This window comes from Babylonia areolata, chromosome 7 (genome assembly GCF_041734735.1).
Source record: "Babylonia areolata isolate BAREFJ2019XMU chromosome 7, ASM4173473v1, whole genome shotgun sequence".
In the NCBI taxonomy this organism is placed as follows: Eukaryota; Metazoa; Mollusca; class Gastropoda; order Neogastropoda; family Buccinidae; genus Babylonia; species Babylonia areolata.
In genome coordinates, this window is record NC_134882.1 from 2,354,479 (window position 1) to 2,374,478 (window position 20,000).

Here is a 20,000-nt window from a genome sequence, read left to right on the forward strand (position 1 = left end):
ACACCCACTGCTAATTTTAACCCAGAAAACAGAAAATAGCTTCCAAAATATTGCAGCAGACAAAGGAGGGGTTTTCTTTCAGTTTACCACTTTTTCCACCTCCCCCTCGCCACACTCACCTGTAATCTAGTATACTCTGTGCTGTGTGTGAGCCAACAAACCCCTGGACAGTGCCAAACCCACACTGCTTTGAATTTGTTTTGTCATTAAAGTAGCAAAATTAATTGTTCATGCATCAGTTTTGCCGATGAAATACACAAGTTAGCTCAAACTTTTGATTATGAGTGAAGAAACTGTCTTCCATATACATGAACGACCAGATAACCTACACCAACGAAGGTTGTGTTTGTTTTCTTTTCTAACACACGCGGCTGTGTGTGTGTGTGTGTGTGTGTGTGTGTGTGTGTGTGTGTGTGTGTGTGTGTGTGTGTGTGTGTGTGTGTGTGTGTGAGTAAGAGTGAGAGAGAGAGAGAGAGAACAACACGTTCGGCATTCACCCCACCCCCAGAAAATGGAACATGACTGCCACCATAGCGGGGATAAAAACGATCACACACGTAAAAGCCCACTGTTGACGTGGAGATCACTGTTAACGTGGAGATCACAGCCCACTGTTAACGTGGAGATCGCAGCCCACTGTTAACGTGGAGATTACAGCCCACTGTTAACATGGAGATCACTGTTAACGTGGAGATCACGGCCCACTGTTAATGGGGAGATCACAGCCCACTGTTAACGTGGAGATCACAGCCCTCTGTTAACGTGCAGCCCACTGTTAACGTGGAAATCACAGCCCATTGTTAACGTGGAGATCGCAGCCCACTGTTAACGTGGAGATCGCAGCCCACTGTTAACGTGGAGATCGCAGCCCATTGTTAACGTGGAGATCACAGCCCACTGTTAACGTGGAGATTACAGCCCATTGTTAACGTGGAGATCACAGCCCACTGTTAACGTGGAGATCGCGGCCCACTGTTAACGTGGAGATCACAGCCCATTGTTAACGTGGAGATCGCAGCCCACTGTTAACGTGGAGATTACAGCCCATTGTTAACGTGGAGATCACAGCCCACTGTTAACGTGGAGATCGCGGCCCACTGTTAACGTGGAGATCACAGCCCATTGTTAACGTGGAGATCACAGCCCACTGTTAACGTGGAGATCGCAGCCCACTGCTGACGTGGAGATCACTGCCCATGAACGAAAAAGACAGGGGGGGGGAAAGAGGAGTAACCCGCGGGAGTTAAACAAAACAGAGTCGGTGGACAGCTACTGTTTATAATGTTTATAGATAATAATACTGAGTCGTACAAAATATACTACAAGTAGGCCCAAACGATCTAATTGATTCACGTCCAAACTGTTAAAGACCTTATAACGAAATTGGAAAGATGAACAGCATTTATCTGGATGCGCTAAATTGTCGAAAGACGCCTTTCCGCCATATCATCGACGAAACCCATAATAAGAGCCCAGAAAAGTCACACTGAATTACATACTCACTGTTAATCGTAATTACTAGGCCTACCAATTTGTTATACAGTTATTTCCCCTCCTCCCTTACCTAGTGGTATGACCCAGCTGCGGTGAGGGAAGCTGCAAGACAAGCACAATGCCTTTCACTCCCACAGGAGCTAGCCTTGCCTCAGCCCTTACCTAGTGCAGTGGCCACGCCCTCACCGCCACGTCCCAACGGGAGGAGGGGGGGGGGGAACCTGACTCGGCAACCTTGACCATTCATAGGCAGTCTCTCCCCAAAGGAGTCACTCTACTGAAGTGCTTTGGGGCTTCTGAAAGGAGGCCCAGGGACTCTTGCACACAGGCGTATCTTCAAGTCATAATCGTCCGAATTTTTTCTGAGCCAAGCAACAAAGGGAAGCAACTCTTCTTTGGGTTAGACGATCTTTGTGTCAGACTAAAGCTCAGGTATACAATTATTTATGTGCATGTTCTGGAAATTCCAGAACATCTTAGGGATCTGTGTGTGTGTGTGTGTGTGTGTGTGTGTGTGTGTGTGTGTGTGTGTCGCTTCATACCGGGCACCTGACGTACGTTGCAAAACTGCACGAAATCACAATACGGAAACATTTAACTCACTTGACTACTTGCAATTCACATTACCATCATGACAAACCAGTCAAACGTCCGTGCAGGTTCAACGAAGTTTCAGTGTGAGTTCACTCTTTGAACTGGGCCAAAAAGTAAACCTTCAGCTGATTGGTCAGAAAATCATCACTTTTTTTTCGTAGCCAATCCACTGTTCGCCTGCGTTGCACAAGCAAGAAAAACTCGTATTTCTCGAAATGCACGTACTGTAAAGACTGTCACAGCAAGAAACAACGTGGACGCGTTCTGCAATTATGACAGCACTGTAAGTTTCGGCGATACAGATGCATTATGTTTAGTAAATTCTCTGCCGGGATGCATTCACATTTTTTAGGGTTGCAGATGGTTCTTGCTCTCTCTGTATCTTCATAATCAGTTTCATGCAGCTTTAAACGCTTACTCTGCAACAACAATCAATTATGTCGACCCTCTAAACATTTTCCTTCTCAGTTTTGGATATCATATTCCCACCTCTTTCTGTTCGGAGGTTGTGAACACTGACACAGTCAGCTAAGTGCTCACAGTCAGCTAAGTGCTTAACAGTGACTTTTGTTTTCATTATGTATGCCTTGAGGCGGTACCATATGTTTGTTATGGAAAGTAGTCTCACAAGAAAGTTTTGCTTCAGTAACCGAGTTACGAATGTATGGAATCAACTGCCACTGCATTTAAAACAAGCACCATCAACTAACTCATTCAAGAATCAACTGGACAATTCTACAAAATTCTTTAGGGAGATTGATGAATAAATAAAATGTAAATGAAGCGTCGAACCTTGACCAAAGTCTGTAACAGAATGTGTCATGAGATCAAAGAAGGGACTGTTTATAAGCTTCAAAGCTTTTTGTCCCTAACCTACTGCTACAACTACTTTTAGGCACTTCCGTGTTTACAAGACGTCTAAATATTTTGGCCTTTTCGCCGCACATGGCATTCGTGAACAATTCAACGTTAACTGATTTGTCAAAAATGTCTTGAGCATTTTCGTTTGGTCTTGAGCATTTGTAATGCATTCAAGCCACATGATGTCATGTCAACTTTTGCAATTTGCTGAAAGCAGGGAGACTGTATTTGAAAGTGGAGAAATTCATGAATTTAGGAAATATTACAAAATGATATGATAATTTATTTATTTGTTTTTATCATCAGTTTCATGTTTTATTTCCTGTTTATGTTGGTGCCCTTCCGGCAGAACAAGGATCCCAGCAGTTTACAGTTTTTTAACATACGCCTGTCTATACGACGTTTCTCCCAGAAAGCACCCCCCCCCCCCCCTCCCGCCCCCCAACACACACACACGTAAATCTTGTAGAGTCAACAACTACATCAGGCTAAAGATCAACATACTTCAGAACTCAAAACCTTGCTGTTTTTTTTACAATTACGGCCTGAGGCTACGGCCACGGCTAAACCCTCACCACGCCCCACCTCCCCGCTCTTCCCTATACTGGTAGAGCTTGCAACACATGGAGACATTCCACACAAGTCATGTATAATGTCATACACTTGTCTTTTCTTCTTTTTTTTCTTCAACAAATGTCTCACCTCCCTCCTACACACACACACACACACACACACACACACACAAAGTGTTACGTAAAACAATGCCCACCTGTTGAAAATGTCGCTTTGGGTTGACGTTCATGTGAAGGGGGTGACCAACAATCTGAACAGTCACACGTTCTGTTCAGACGTTCACAAACTTGACTGACAATGTCAAGACATCTCCAGACGTCCACAAATGTGCAACAGAGATACGCAGACGACAATGACAGATTTGTGAGTGGTTGGAGGTTGTCACGCGCATGCGTGACGAGAGCCTTTATTTTTTTTAAACTCTTTACTTAGAAAGCTGAGTTCCCACGTGAATCACGTGCTCAGTGTCCAGGTCACTGAGGAGTGGGGGGGGTGGGGGGTCGTGTTGAAAGTGTGCATGTGTGTGTTTTTGAATATTTGACTACAACGCTGTGTGTGTGTGTGTGTGTGTGTGTGTTAGAATATGTTATCACGCAGTGTGTGAGGAACTGAGGAGAGAGAATCGTGGGTAGGGGGATGTCATGCATATATATATATATATATAGAGAGAGAGAGAGAGAGAGAGAGAGAGAGAGAGAATCAATGCAGTTGAGCTATGGGAGACAACCATAAATATCTCAACAGTCAGGCTATCCTTGGTTGTTTCCCTTCCCTTCCAATACACTGTGCGTGTGTGTGTGTGCGCGCGCGCGCACGTGTGTGTGTGTGTAATTCAGTGCAGAGGTGAGTGCGCTTTTGTTAGTTCTTGCGTGCGTGCATGAGTGCTTCAATAAAATTGCGTGTGTGCGTGTCTCAACACATGAGTGTCTTTTTTCAATCCGTCTTTTCACTTAAGGTGACAGCTCTTATTACAAAAATACGTCAAACTTTTACACACTTGAAAAGCGAGAAATTATCCGTATGCGCGCGCGCGCGTGCGTGAGAGAGAGAGAGAGAGAGAGAGAGAGAGAGAGAGAGAGAGAGAGAGAGAGAGAGTGAGTGAGTGTGTGTGTGTGTGTGTGGTTCTGTATATATGTATATATGAGTACACATTGACACACATGTGCACACATACATGACACATGCCAATCGAACATATTATATACAACATACAAATCACTGCGGCAAATACCTGTTGCTCTTGTTTATTTCGCTGAAAAACAAAGCAACTTGTAACTCGCTATGTTACACACTCAGCCTTCAATCATATCAAAACAAACACGACAATGTTTTGTCTTTTTTGTATTTTATTTCCAACGATCACAATACTTTAAGATTCTACTTGAGCTACAAAAACATCCATGTAATTTTCAAATCATGAAAAAATTATATATAAAAAATAATTGTACAGAATATTAACATAACAGATGAGGCAGAAAAGACCTCATATTTGGGTATTGAAGCACACAGATGCATACACGATTGAAAAATGAGAACGCTATACAATGTCAGTCCAAAGCACTCAAAGATGAAAAGTACGTATCATGATGTTATGAAAAATAAACGACTAATGATAATGTCATACAATGAGTTTCCTCCAGGATAAAAAGAAAAAAGAATTAAAGGGGAAAAAATCATGATGAGAACAAGTTTAGCAACCAAGGAAATAAACAGCCGAGCACGGATAAACTTCCTTCAGGATAACTTGACAGAAATGAATGAATATTAATCGTGATAATGAACGACAAAAATACATATATTGTCCATGACGATTAATGAGAAAGCAATACACACCATTTGACACGAATATTAAAAAAAAAAAAAAAACAAATCTACAACGGTACATTTTGTTCCAACCAACCCAACATCACAGTCCAGATCTTTCAACACTGCACGTGTCGTCCAATCATTGCTCTGTGCACTGGCGATTTACCCAATCAGATTGAACATCAGATGTAGTACGGGACTTTCTGCGCACATCTCTTGCAGCAGTTGGCTGCTTGCTGACTTGCCCTGTCTAACCACTATGGTCTCCCCTTAATCCAACTATAGCGTGTGCTGTGGTGTGGTGTTCATGTTTTTGTCACAACAAAGTTCTCTGTGTGAATTTCGAGCTATCTCCTCGCACAGAGCGCGTGCTCACAGTGCAGCAACACCTTTTTCTTCTGCCTGCAAGAGGTGGTTGTTGTTGTTGTTTCAAATTAATATGGTGGAACAATATTTCTCACTGCTGTGTGGTGTTTGAACCAATGTCTCTGAGCAATCTAGTGGTGCAGCGATTACAACACTGCCGTCACCCTGGACCGGCTTCACAATATCCCAGTCTAGTCACGGCATCAATTTTGCGTAAAGCTTAATGTATACGTGGACATCATGCTTCAAAAGCACCCGCCCCCCGCCCCCTCCCGCCCCCCAAAAGTACAGAGCAATGAAAAGCATGTCAACATTTAATATCTTCCTCACGTTCTGTCTGTATGTTTCTCAAATCCATCACCCCCTGTGTATCAGCCATGCATCTGTCATCACTAATTGTATAGCTCACCCTGACTCAAATCTGTTCTTCCATATTCAGTCTTGACATGACTCATCAGATCTGTATTTCACAAAAGGGTCTGAATCACCTCTTTCACTCCAGACCCTACGTTCCAACTCCAGGTCAGTTTCTACAAGCCGGTAAAAAGTTCTGCCGTTCCTTTACCACTGACATGAACAAAACCTCTCTCCATTCCCTAAACATTATTTCCTGACCAGTGCAGAAACAGCAAATAACTTCACTGAAAAACAACACCAAACAGAAAACAATACAAAAAAAACTAACAAAAACAAACAACAAAAAGCACTGGAAATGTATGATTCAAACACTTCTCTGACGTTGAAATGGCACCGTTGCTTGCAAATGAGTTCATGTTCAAGCCATTGTTTATGGTCCCTAAAATGTCTTGTGACTCCGTTTGAAGAAAAACAAATCCGCACACACACATACAAAAAGCGAGCCAGTTTATAATATACTCAGCGAAAATAATGCTATGACGATTCATATGTTCCATAAATGCAAATCGAGTCGAAAATGTATAAATGAAATCCTTTCTTCGATACACAGTAAAAATGAACTCTCTGAACCGATGACACGTCATTTAGAATGAATATGTCAATAGTAGTTGCTGCCAAAGAAAAAGACAGAGTTCATGGGGGAAATGCAGACAGCAGATAGAAATCCTGCGTATGACCAACGAGAATCAACGTACAACACTGACGCACACAAATACAGTGAATCCGAGACAATGCTGTAAGCCGTGTACCACTGACATCATAAGCAGATTGAAGTCACCATTCTCTGTAAGGCTGACAATATGTTGCCTTACAACAAAATATCAACATTTAAAATGTGCAAACGCCAAGCTTTTTTTTTTTTTTCGCTGCTTCCTTCTCCCCCAGCCCCCTCCTCCCCCGCCCCCTTTCCAATATCATCTTTGACCATCTTCACATTCTAGTACTTTTCCAGTGTGTTTATGTCTACCTATATGTGTATATGCACCACGAACGAAGAAAACCAAGTTCATATCAGACAAACAGATCCTGAGCAAGAAACTTTAGAGTAAGACACCCAGCTGACAGACGTAATTTGAAAAAAAAAAAAAAAAAAAAAACAGAGCAGGCCTGTTCCCCTTTTTGTCTTACCTTATTCTGCTACGACAGAAATTCCGGATGCCTTGAAAACTGAAACTCACTGTAACTGAAATTAGACAGATTTGTGGTTTTCCTAGAAACTACAAATAGGTTAGCGATGTTGGAGCTATCTCCATGTGTCAAAAATATAATATCATAAAACCACTCTGCATCACATTTTCATTCTGGTATCTTATCCACCCATTTTACTGAAATGCCTAAAAATAAAACAGTCACGAGGTACAGTCACATTATAGGATAATTATATTATCCACATCCAAAATCTTACACCCACTTGGTGAATTTTCCTCACATTATCGGATAATTATATTATCCACATCCAAAATCTTACACCCACTTGGTGAATTTTCCTCACATTATCGGATAATTATATTATCCACATCCAAAATCTTTCACCCACTTCGTGAATTTCCCTCACATTATAGGATAATTATATTATCCACATCCAAAATCCTACACCCACTTGGTGAATGTTCCTCCATTCTATCTGTCCCTTTCAGTGTCCGTGTTGTTGGGCGGAGGACAAAACCCTGCCGTGTGGATACTTCCTTCATTCCTAAACCACCACGACCTACTCGTTTGGCCGCCGCGTCCTGAAACTGCTGAACGTATTTTCTCTGTCTCTCTTTCCCCAGTCTCGATCCACGCTACTACACGTGACACCAGGACAGAGGCACAGCTACACACAGGATCACAAGAACACTGAAAGCCAAAAAGCCAGCACAAGGCAGCTGTACACAGGGCTGTATGTACAGACGGAGGTGAGACGAGAGAAGGAAAAAACAACATGATTGCGTAGCGATATTCACAGTCAGTAACAAAGAGTTTGTAAACAAGTGCCATTCAGATGACCCTCCTTCCACAGTTTCAACAAGTTTATTCTTTTTTTTTCAATTCCGTTCTGTCTGCAAGGGGCTGGAACTAACCTGTGTGAGAGAGGGGAAAAAACAAACAAATGCCGGTATTATTGGGAGATTCCTTCTTTTTTTTTTTTTTTTTTTTTTTTTTTTTTTTTGAGCGGGAGGTGAATGAAGGTGGGTTTGGGCTTGTTCTTGTTGTTTATTTTGTCAGCTTTCTTTTGTTATGTCACCAACTTTCATTTCCGTCCTCAGACCTCCTCTGAACACAGGTATTGTTATTCTCCTGCTCCTCCACCCCCGCCCATCCTCCCCGACTCCCTCCCACCCGCCGCCCCCTACACACAGCACCACAGAGAACTAACTGTGATGTCGATGAAGCTCAGCAAGTAAATAATCTATTAATAGATGTATTTATTGATTTATTTATTTGTTATATTCTATACCACAAACCCAAGAAAAAGGCTAAAAGCGGCAGTCAAAGCCTAACACATAAAAAAAAATTATATATATATATATATATCAGTCACGAATTGTTGACTACAATCTACAGTGTTGTAATCCCCCACGTTGCTCCTCACTTCAACCCTCCATATCCCCCAGCCACTGCTGGGTGAGGAGCACAGCACACCATCACAGACACCAGCACCACATACACGGTTCACAACAAGTTAGGGACCACATGGGCAGCAGGCACAGATTCCTTCTTGGAGGACAGGGAGAAATGATGGTGAGTTATCTGCAAACAGCGGAGCAGTGTGGAGCACTGTGATGAGCAACACTCATAACTACAGCTGCTGGTTTGCACCTGCATTTCTTTTCTTTTTTTTTTCTTTTTCTTTCTTTCGTTCTTTTCTTTTGTTTCAAATGAAAACCAACTGCTAGTGTTTTTTAACCGCTATTGTAAAGTTCTGGCTGAATCATCACTCTTTTCATCTGACGTATATTTCAAGCTGTCCACGGTGCAGGTCTGTATTCAATCACAGGCTTTGTGGTAGACCTTAATGCAGCCTACATTTTTTATCACCTCTTGATGTTTTTGAAATAAAGAATTATGGAAACATGCCTGCTTTTATCAAGTGGTCCTTAACCTTTTGAATTGTTTTTCTATTACATAATATACATACATTTTTTGTAAACCATGTATCTATATCTGTGTAACTGTTCACTTCCTATCTGTGGAAGGTGAGAATTATCCAGGTTGTAAGGATGTGTGGGTGGGTGGGAGGTATAAGTGGGGTGGGGGTGGGGAAAGAGGTGAGGTACGATTGAGCAGAAATAAAAACATGACAATGCCATCAAGACATCGAGTGCCCACTATGAAAGAACGTGCTGAACACGGTCACAACAGTTTTTTTTTTCTTTTCTTTTCTTTTCTTTTTATAACTCACGTGCCTATTGCAGGGAAGCGGACGACATGAATTAATAATTAAACCACTAAAAACACTTTAGAGTTATTCCATTCAGGAAGGACAGGGGGCGGGGGGGAGGCGCCTGGGTGTATGGGTGGTGGGGGAGGGGGGGATTGTAAGAGGAGGCCGGTTAGTGCGAGTAGGTTGTGGGAGGGTGGGGGGTACAAAAGAGAGGGGGGAGGAAGGGGGAGGACTGGGGAAGTGGGAGGCACAAAGGGTTTTTTTATCCTTTTTTTATCCTTTTTTTTTTTTTTTTGTCAGTATGGAAAACAGATATCTTCCTGGCGTTTTATGTTTTTTTCTCTCTGTGTTCTTCTGTCACACTTAGCACCCACACATGCGTGAATGCAAACATACACTCGTTACACACACGTACACACACACAAACTATGCTTACACCCCCTCGCTGAATTGAAACCACACACCTGTGTGGCACTATCTCCAAGCTGGTGATGCCAAGATCTTTCATCAAAACAAAAGGAACAATTTTCTATTATTTCTCAGTTCAACTCTTCATCTGAACAAAGCTTCGCAACATGAAAAGGAGGAAGAAGAAGAAATCTTAGTGATCACACTACTTTAGTACATATGTGCCGGTCTCGTTCACCCACCCACTTGACACAATTCAGAGGGGAGAGTGAACTGGTATCATCAGCAAAACTGACAGCAGACAACATCCCAGTATCTTGTCACCCTAATCAAATTGACGGTTTCTCCAGCCAGGTGTATATTCTGTATTCAGACAACAGTCACTGAGGACTTCAGGAATAAACCCCTAGTCTCTTGTCACCATGAACAACAGTTTAGTTGCTCCCGCCAGCTGTGTTACTACGCTTTGAATTCTCTTCACCATAACAACTTTACTCTAGGGGTGTGTGTTGGGGGGGGGGGGGGGGGGGGGGGGCATTATAACAACGGGACCAAAACTCCTGCTGTCAGATTGTCACATTTTCCAAACAGCCAGTATCACAGTCGGGACGTGTTTCTCTCCCCCCCCCTCCCCTTCCCCTCCCTCCCCCCCCGCGCCTACCCCTACTCTTCATGACCTAATAAAACACGCCCCCCCCCCCGCCCCCCACAACCTCCCCACCCCCTCATCGCACACACCAGTCAATGCTTAATCAGAAGGTATTTTCCTATTTGAGTGTCCTAATTCTGGGACCAGTTTGAATGGAAAAAGTCGTGCTTTTAACAACAACAAAAATAATGCAGACAAGAGAAATGGTATGCAACGTGAAAACCTCTCTTCCAATCATGAGATGGGCCTGTTTTTGTGGGGGGGGTTTGTTTGTTGGTTGTTGTTTTTTTAAACCCAGTTTCGTTTACTTTGGGCGAACTAATAAACGGAAAGAGCGGCTGACTGATGGCAGACTGAATGAACGCGTAAATGCAGATCTGGATGATTTTATGGACCTGGCAAGATGGCAGCACATTAGAGTAGCTTTTAAAGTTAAGTACAACAACCCTCAAAATAGAGTACAAAAAAATCAACAATACACATTACGGGTCAGAACATCTGCTAATGGTAGATGCACGAAAACTGCTGTTAAAACAGGTCCGTGACATTATGACACTTAAATGGAAAATTATTCTGTTTCTTTACAGACGTTTAAGTTGATAAAATAAATAAATGAAATAAAATAAGTTTTTCCAGTCTCTTCCAACTCTTCGCCTCTCTACCTGTGACAGTCAGAAGAAAGGAGAAAAAGGTTCCAGAAGAATGACTGACGTTACACCCTCATGTCTGTATCAACAATATGACCAGAATCTGAAGATGATGAAAGAAAGAAAAAACAGATATCTCACTATCAGTTTTCAGCTTCAATATCCAATCAGAAATGATGGTCTTGTGACGAATGGTTCAAACTGTTTCAGCTTCAATATCCAATCAGAAATGATGGTCTTGTGATGAATGGTTCTAACGGTTTCAGCTTCAATATCCAATCAGAAATGATGGTCTTGTGATGAATGGTTCTAACGGTTTCAGCTTCAATATCCAATCAGAAATGATGGTCTTGTGACGAATGGTTCTAACGGTTTCAGCTTCAATATCCAATCAAAAATGACGGTCTTGTGATGAATGGTTCAAACTGTTTCAGCTTCAATATCCAATCAGAAATGATGGTCTTGTGATGAATGGTTCAAACTTTGAGATCTCTTTCTGCCGGATTTCGTATTGCTGTCACGCCGCTCTGCTTTCTGTTACCATCGTAACTATTCACAACGAATCACAATCATCACTTATCATAACTAATCACAACTCAAAACAGATCCGTGAGCAATCTGAATTCCGCAGAGCTTCCAAGCCGTGACTGATTCTACAAGCGAACCAGATCTAAGGACATGGTCCTGCCACCACTTTCAGTGTCAGAGATCTGCTTCCAGCTTTGTGAATGTGAGAACATCAACCGCAACAGAATCCCAAAAGAACTGGCCCCCTAACTCTTTAAAGCATTCACCCTCTTGCATTTATATAGTTCACAGAGGAGCTCTTCCTGGTGTTCGGCTGTGGCTGGAGTGACTGCAAGAGGGTTAACTAAAAATGTATCAGATATGTTTTAGACAGCAGAACAGCAGCTGTTATGAAGGTTGTCTTTCAACACTGTTCGTGTTTTTCTGTTTCTGAGTAAGAATGTTACTCTGGCTGTTGAGCTGAGCACTGATAGTGGAAATGAGCAGTGATACACACATGGTATTTCCACTGGGTGAACTATGTGATAACTTCCCAAAAGACTGAGCCAGTGTGTATCACACAGGTTATGTATTCATCATGTCATTAACGATCTGTGCCACCAAACATAACAACAAAAACAGAGTACTGTCTCTCTCGCATCGGTCTCTACAGTCACAGGCGACGCTGCTTGGTCCAAGCAGACAGCCCAGTTACACATCAGGTCGGATACACTCTATCCATGGTCAGCCATGACCGAAGGAGGCCTACTACTGCTATCTATCACGCCGTGGCATACTGTCTGTGTTGATACCTCATCCTTCTCCTTGTGCCTCCACAAGTTCCAGACATCACCAGCGGTACCCCCACCCCCCACCCCCTAACTCCCCCACTACCCCCGATCTCACAACACATGAACTCATATGATTCAGTCAGTCTGGTCAAACACTTAACAAGCAATAACAACAATAAAATGAACAAAATCCAGAAACAAAACCTGAGCCACACACAGGTCCTGGTTGTGATAACTGGAATGGGGAAGGGGAACAACTGCTGACACTCAACGCGTGTGTCATGGAGACAAAAGTATGGACAACAGAGCAACAGAGAACGTCAACCTGAACATGACTACCAACGACACCAGAGACCAAAGGCATATAAAGTGTCGAGGGGGAAAGGTGGGAAAACTCTTGACATCACACGCCACTCAAAAACGGCGCAAAACCAATTAACTGAAAAGATTCCAAAACATACACACCCCCAAAGAAAATGAATAATACACGACCAAAATCTAAATACACACGGGCATACATTTCTTTTCTTATGAAACCTGAAGCTGCAATTTTTTTCACACAAACTCATATCCATTTAAAAAACATTAATCAAAACAACTTTTTAAAATGCTAAATGCCAACGAAATGAAGCAAACAGAAGAATGTTTCATTACAAACAATGAAATGTCCAAAAATGATCCTGACGTGTCCAAATACATAGATGATGCTTATTCAAAAAACAAAACAAGAAAAAGATGGAAAACAAAAAAGCACAGTCTGAGTAAGGAGAACAGTCAAAGCGCACAAACTATTCACTTCAGTTTCACTGACAGAAGCTGCATGCATGGCAGCCTGCAGAATCCCCAGACACGGTTATATATACACAGCATGAAGGCAAAGGTACAGTTTTGAGCATCGCAACATCTGACGGTAATCACACGTACATCCTGTGATGGCTTGGATATGGCAGGCTAAGAGGACATGATTATGTAAACAGCTGTAAACCACAGGCTCTACTGACAGCAAAGAATAGTCACAGCTAGTATTTCACACACACCCTCCCCCCAAAAAAAAATTAATCAAGAGAGAGAGAGAGAGCGAGTGAAAGTAACTTGACATCAGATCGTTAAATATACATGATAAAATGAAATTCTATACTGTTTTGGTGGTGATGTTTGAGGTGTTTGTTGTTTGTTTGTTTTTTTTGGGGGGGGGGCGGACGGGGAGCAGGAGGGGGGCTGAAGGGGGAGGAGAGAGGTGGTTCTTGTGGGACCTTCAGTTTTGCAGACCACACAGTTGTGGGCTACTTGCTATTGCAGAACTCAAAGGAAAAGGCTGCTTGTTGCATAGAGTAGTCCCCCTTGGGCTTCGACAAACGGACAGACTGCAGGGTGGTCACAAATCGTTCAGTGATGTGGAGAATTTTTCACACTTTTTTTTTCCTGTTAAATCTTTTTTCTCCTTTCAGACTGCCATTGTGATTCCTGTGTACTGTGTGTGTGTTTCATACCACACAAAGAAATGACATAACAGTTATCTCTTTTCTTCAGAGAAGAAATTATTCTGTATGTTAGGGAAGATGCAAATGTACGAGTCTCTCTCAAAATTACTGATTACCCTCACCTAATCCAAAAACATTGCCTTTTTACTTTTGGAAAGATAGATTACAGGCAAGTAAACAACCCTATGTAATCCACAATAAATCATTGCACGTTCAAAACATTTTAGGAATAGAAACCTAAACCCAAAAAATCATTAAACGACTGATTTATGGCATTATCTAAATTATAAAGGGGTTTAATTGCTAATCATTTGCTTCCATTTTTTAAAGTTTAATTCAGTTTTTCCTAATCTTTACATAGATCATTCCCCATTGATATTTTGTGTAGGTCTGTCTCACACTTCAGAATACAATTTCAGTTTGCAGACAATATAATAGACATTTTTAAACATATCAACAAATCATTTTGTTTTCATTTTTGCCTCTTTGTTTTTAAGCTTTTGTTCACATTTAAAGACAAAACTGGTGACAAAAACATGAAGGGGACTAAGGGACTTCTGGAATCTTTGAAAGATGAAAACAGAGAGTAATTACATGGAAAAATAAAAGCATTTCCGTTTCTTTTCCAAGCTGGAAGAGGACAGAACCAACACAAAGAAGGAAAGACATCATCAAAGTATTGACCTGATCCTTCCAACACTTTACAAATTGAGTTCCATGTCAAAGCAAAAAGAGCAAGTCCAGACAACACACAGTACAAATATCAGCTCCTGCATACATCTTTGTCAAATGATAAGCCAGTGTACAAGAAAAACAGATGATGATATATAACATCATTATCAAAAATGATACAACGTAACAATGAATTCATCATCATCCTTGACATCGATATAGCACAAGTAAGTACACCTATTATTCTCACAAATGTATGATGTTCTTCTGGAAAAAACAAAACCAACAACACTGCAATCTTGTGGATGACACTGTCAATGTCACTAGAAATGAAGAAAACTGCATTGTGTTGGAAAATAAGCTATATTCATGATTAAAATCAGAAACGAAACGCCATGATGGTTGAAAATACCTATATATGAATAAAATCATAACAAAAAATGTAACCAACTAAACAAACAAGCAAAAAAATGAATGAATAAAATACTATTAAATTAATAAACAAGTGATTAAAAACAAAAAAACACTGCATTGATTTCATCAAGTAAAAAAAAAAAAGTAAGACCAAAAATGAGCAGGTGTGGGTGGTAATAGAAGCATGAACAGTCAGACAGACAGATAGACAGACACAGATAAGCATGTAGAGACAGACAGACAGACAGACAAGCATGACCACTGAACACAATGAAACTGCTCCTCAGAGGCTGGCTTTACAGATGACTGCTGACAAACTGTCCCTGACATAATCACAGCGAACACAATGAAACTGCTCCTCAGAGGCTGGCTTTACAGATGACTGCTGACAAACTGTCCCTGACATAATCACAGCCAACCCCGCCCCCCCCCCTCCTCAGAGGCTGGCTTTACAGATGACTGCTGACAAACTGTCCCTGACATAATCACAGCCAACCCCGCCCCCCCCCCTCCTCAGAGGCTGGCTTTACAGATGACTGCTGACAAACTGTCCCTGACATAATCACAGCCAACCCCCCCCCCCCCCTCCTCAGAGGCTGGCTTTACAGATGACTGCTGACAAACTGTCCCTGACATAATCACAGCCAACCCCGCCCCCCCCCCCTCCTCAGAGGCTGGCTTTACAGATGACTGCTGACAAACTGTCCCTGACATAATCACAGCCAACACACCCCCCTCCCCTCCTCAGAGGCTGGCTTTACAGATGACTGCTGACAAACTGTCCCTGACATAATCACAGCCAACCCCACCCCCCCTCCCCCCACCCCGTAATAGTGACCACTATAGGACAAGCCAACATGTAGACTACAATATGTAGAGAATGTTAATATCATAAAGCAAGGAAACAGCAGCACCCCTGTGTTGTTTTACGTGATGTGGACTTCAGTAGTAGCAGTAACAGGCTCTCCGGCAAGGTGTGAGCAGGGATATGAGGGGTCTGTGGATTGGTCAGGGTATCAAACTGATTTCTTTCATGGCAGGTGGGGTTTTATATCATTTATTTATTCGTCTATTGAATAATTCATTTAATTAATGATTTATCTATTCATTTATTTATTTATTTATTTATTTATTTATTTATTTATTCATTTATTTGTTTGTTTATTAACTTTTATTTATCTACTTCTTTGTTGTTGTTTTTGTCAGGGGTGGGGGGAAGGGAGCAGGACAGTGACTTCAGTGTCAACACTTTGTAGATAAGGTTCACCACACACCATGTGAACAAAACATCCACTTGCCCTGAGGCCCACTTACAACACTGCATGGGGGGGAGGCTGGGGGGGGGGGGGCAGGACAGTGACTTCAGTGTCAACACTTTGTAGATAAGGTTCACCACACACCATGTGAACAAAACATCCACTTGCCCTGAGGCCCACTTACAACACTGCATGGGGGGGGAGGCTGGGGGGGGGGGGGAGCTTGGCAGGAGGGACATCTGTGGGGAAAGTTGTCCTTCATTCGTTGGGTCTCCATCAGCCCCTATCTCTGTCTCTCTCTGACTGAACATTTCCTGTGCACTGACCTGACAGCAGCGACAGGGCGACGTTCAGCCACACCGCTTTTGTTTTTATTGACAGTGTGTTGATCAAATTACATCACAATACCACTTTTTCTATCGATAGTTTGTTGGCCAAACTATTTCCAATTAACAGCCGGTAAGAAATGCATCAAAAACACTGAAATGAGACCTTGTGTATTTCTGTTGTTTCATGATGACACACTTGTAACACACACAGAGTTTAAAATGTGACTGAGCTTTTTGTTCTTTCCTGATGACACACATGTGACATATACTGCTGTTGTTGATGGGGGTTTTTTATGGTTCCAGATGTCAAGGATTGATTATGATGCTGATAATAATGTTCCCCAAAAGGTCCCTACAAAAGAGAGACGGGAAAATAAAGCATATGATGAAGGATGTTGAAGCACAGGATGAAGGTAAAAGCTGACTGGTATTGCACACACACAGAAAGGGCCCACACACCATGGTAGAGTAACACAGCTGTCAAGGCAAACAGGACATGGGGGATGCACAACAAGACAAACAGTTGGGGTTCACTTTGTGTTCAAGGTCTTCACCTCTCTCTCTGCTTCTCTCTCAGGTTACCTCTCCAGCTGCGATGAAAACACAGCAATAAATTTTTTTTTAAACACAAAAAGCACCTGTTCTGTGACCTGATACTTCACAATGAATGACCGTGTGCTCTACACTGACATGTTACTGTGTGTTCTTCACTGTGACATGTTACTGTGTGTTCTTCACTGTGACATGTTACTGTGTGTTCTACACTGACATGTTACTGTGTGTTCTACACTGACATGTTACTGTGTGTTCTACACTGACATGTTACTGTGTGTTCTACACTGACATGTTACTGTGTGTTCTACACTGACATGTTACTGTGTGTTCTTCACTGTGACATGTTACTGTGTGTTCTACACTGACATGTTACTGTGTGTTCTACACTGTGACATGTTACTGTGTGTTCTACACTGACATGTTACTGTGTGTTCTACACTGTGACATGTTACTGTGTGTTCTACACTGACATGTTACTGTGTGTTCTACACTGTGACATGTTACTGTGTGTTCTACACTGTGACATGTTACTGTGTGTTCTACACTGTGACATGTTACTGTGTGTTCTACACTGTGACATGTTACTGTGTGTTCTACACTGTGACATGTTACTGTGTGTTCTACACTGTGACATGTTACTGTGTGTTCTACACTGACATGTTACTGTGTGTTCTACACTGACATGTTACTGTGTGTTCTACACTGTGACATGTTACTGTGTCTTCTACACTGACATGTTACTGTGTGTTCTTCACTGTGACATGTTACTGTGTGTTCTACACTGACATGTTACTGTGTGTTCTTCACTGTGACATGTTACTGTGTGTTCTACACTGACATGTTACTGTGTGTTCTTCACTGTGACATGTTACTGTGTGTTCTACACTGTGACATGTTACTGTGTGTTCTACACTGACATGTTACTGTGTGTTCTTCACTGTGACATGTTACTGTGTGTTCTACACTGACATGTTACTGTGTGTTCTTCACTGTGACATGTTACTGTGTGTTCTACACTGACATGTTACTGTGTGTTCTACACTGACATGTTACTGTGTGTTCTTCACTGTGACATGTTACTGTGTGTTCTACACTGACATGTTACTGTGTGTTCTTCACTGTGACATGTTACTGTGTGTTCTACACTGACATGTTACTGTGTGTTCTACACTGACATGTTACTGTGTGTTCTTCACTGACATGTTACTGTGTGTTCTACACTGTGACATGTTACTGTGTGTTCTACACTGTGACATGTTACTGTGTGTTCTTCACTGTGACATGTTACTGTGTGTTCTTCACTGACATGTTACTGTGTGTTCTTCACTGTGACATGTTACTGTGTGTTCTTCACTGTGACATGTTACTGTGTGTTCTACACTGTGACATGTTACTGTGTGTTCTTCACTGACATGTTACTGTGTGTTCTTCACTGTGACATGTTACTGTGTGTTCTTCACTGACATGTTACTGTGTGTTCTTCACTGTGACATGTTACTGTGTGTTCTACACTGACATGTTACTGTGTGTTCTTCACTGTGACATGTTACTGTGTGTTCTTCACTGACATGTTACTGTGTGTTCTACACTGTGACATGTTACTGAGTGTTCTTCACTGACATGTTACTGTGTGTTCTACACTGACATGTTACTGTGTGTTCTACACTGACATGTTACTGTGTGTTCTTCACTGTGACATGTTACTGTGTGTTCTTCACTGTGACATGTTACTGTGTGTTCTACACTGACATGTTACTGTGTGTTCTTCACTGTGACATGTTACTGTGTGTTCTACACTGACATGTTACTGTGTGTTCTTCACTGACATGTTACTGTGTGTTCTACACTGACATGTTACTGTGTGTTCTTCACTGTGACATGTTACTGTGTGTTCTACACTGACATGTTACTGTGTGTTCTTCACTGTGACATGTTACTGTGTGTTCTTCACTGTGACATGTTACTGTGTGTTCTTCACTGTGACATGTTACTGTGTGTTCTACACTGACATGTTACTGTGTGTTCTACACTGACATGTTACTGTGTGTTCTTCACTGTGACATGTTACTGTGTGTTCTACACTGACATGTTACTGTGTGTTCTTCACTGTGACATGTTACTGTGTGTTCTACACTGACATGTTACTGTGTGTTCTTCACTGTGACATGTTACTGTGTGTTCTTCACTGTGACATGTTACTGTGTGTTCTACACTGACATGTTACTGTGTGTTCTTCACTGTGACATGTTACTGTGTGTTCTACACTGTGACATGTTACTGTGTGTTCTTCACTGACATGTTACTGTGTGTTCTTCACTGTGACATGTTACTGTGTGTTCTTCACTGTGACATGTTACTGTGTGTTCTTCACTGTGACATGTTACTGTGTGTTCTTCACTGTGACATGTTACTGTGTGTTCTACACTGACATGTTACTGTGTGTTCTTCACTGTGACATGTTACTGTGTGTTCTACACTGACATGTTACTGTGTGTTCTTCACTGTGACATGTTACTGTGTGTTCTTCACTGTGACATGTTACTGTGTGTTCTTCACTGTGACATGTTACTGTGTGTTCTTCACTGTGACATGTTACTGTGTGTTCTTCACTGACATGTTACTGTGTGTTCTACACTGACATGTTACTGTGTCTTCAACACTGACATGTTACTGTGTGTTCTTCACTGTGACATGTTACTGTGTGTTCTTCACTGTGACATGTTACTGTGTGTTCTTCACTGTGACATGTTACTGAGTGTTCTACACTGACATGTTACTGTGTGTTCTTCACTGACATGTTACTGTGTGTTCTA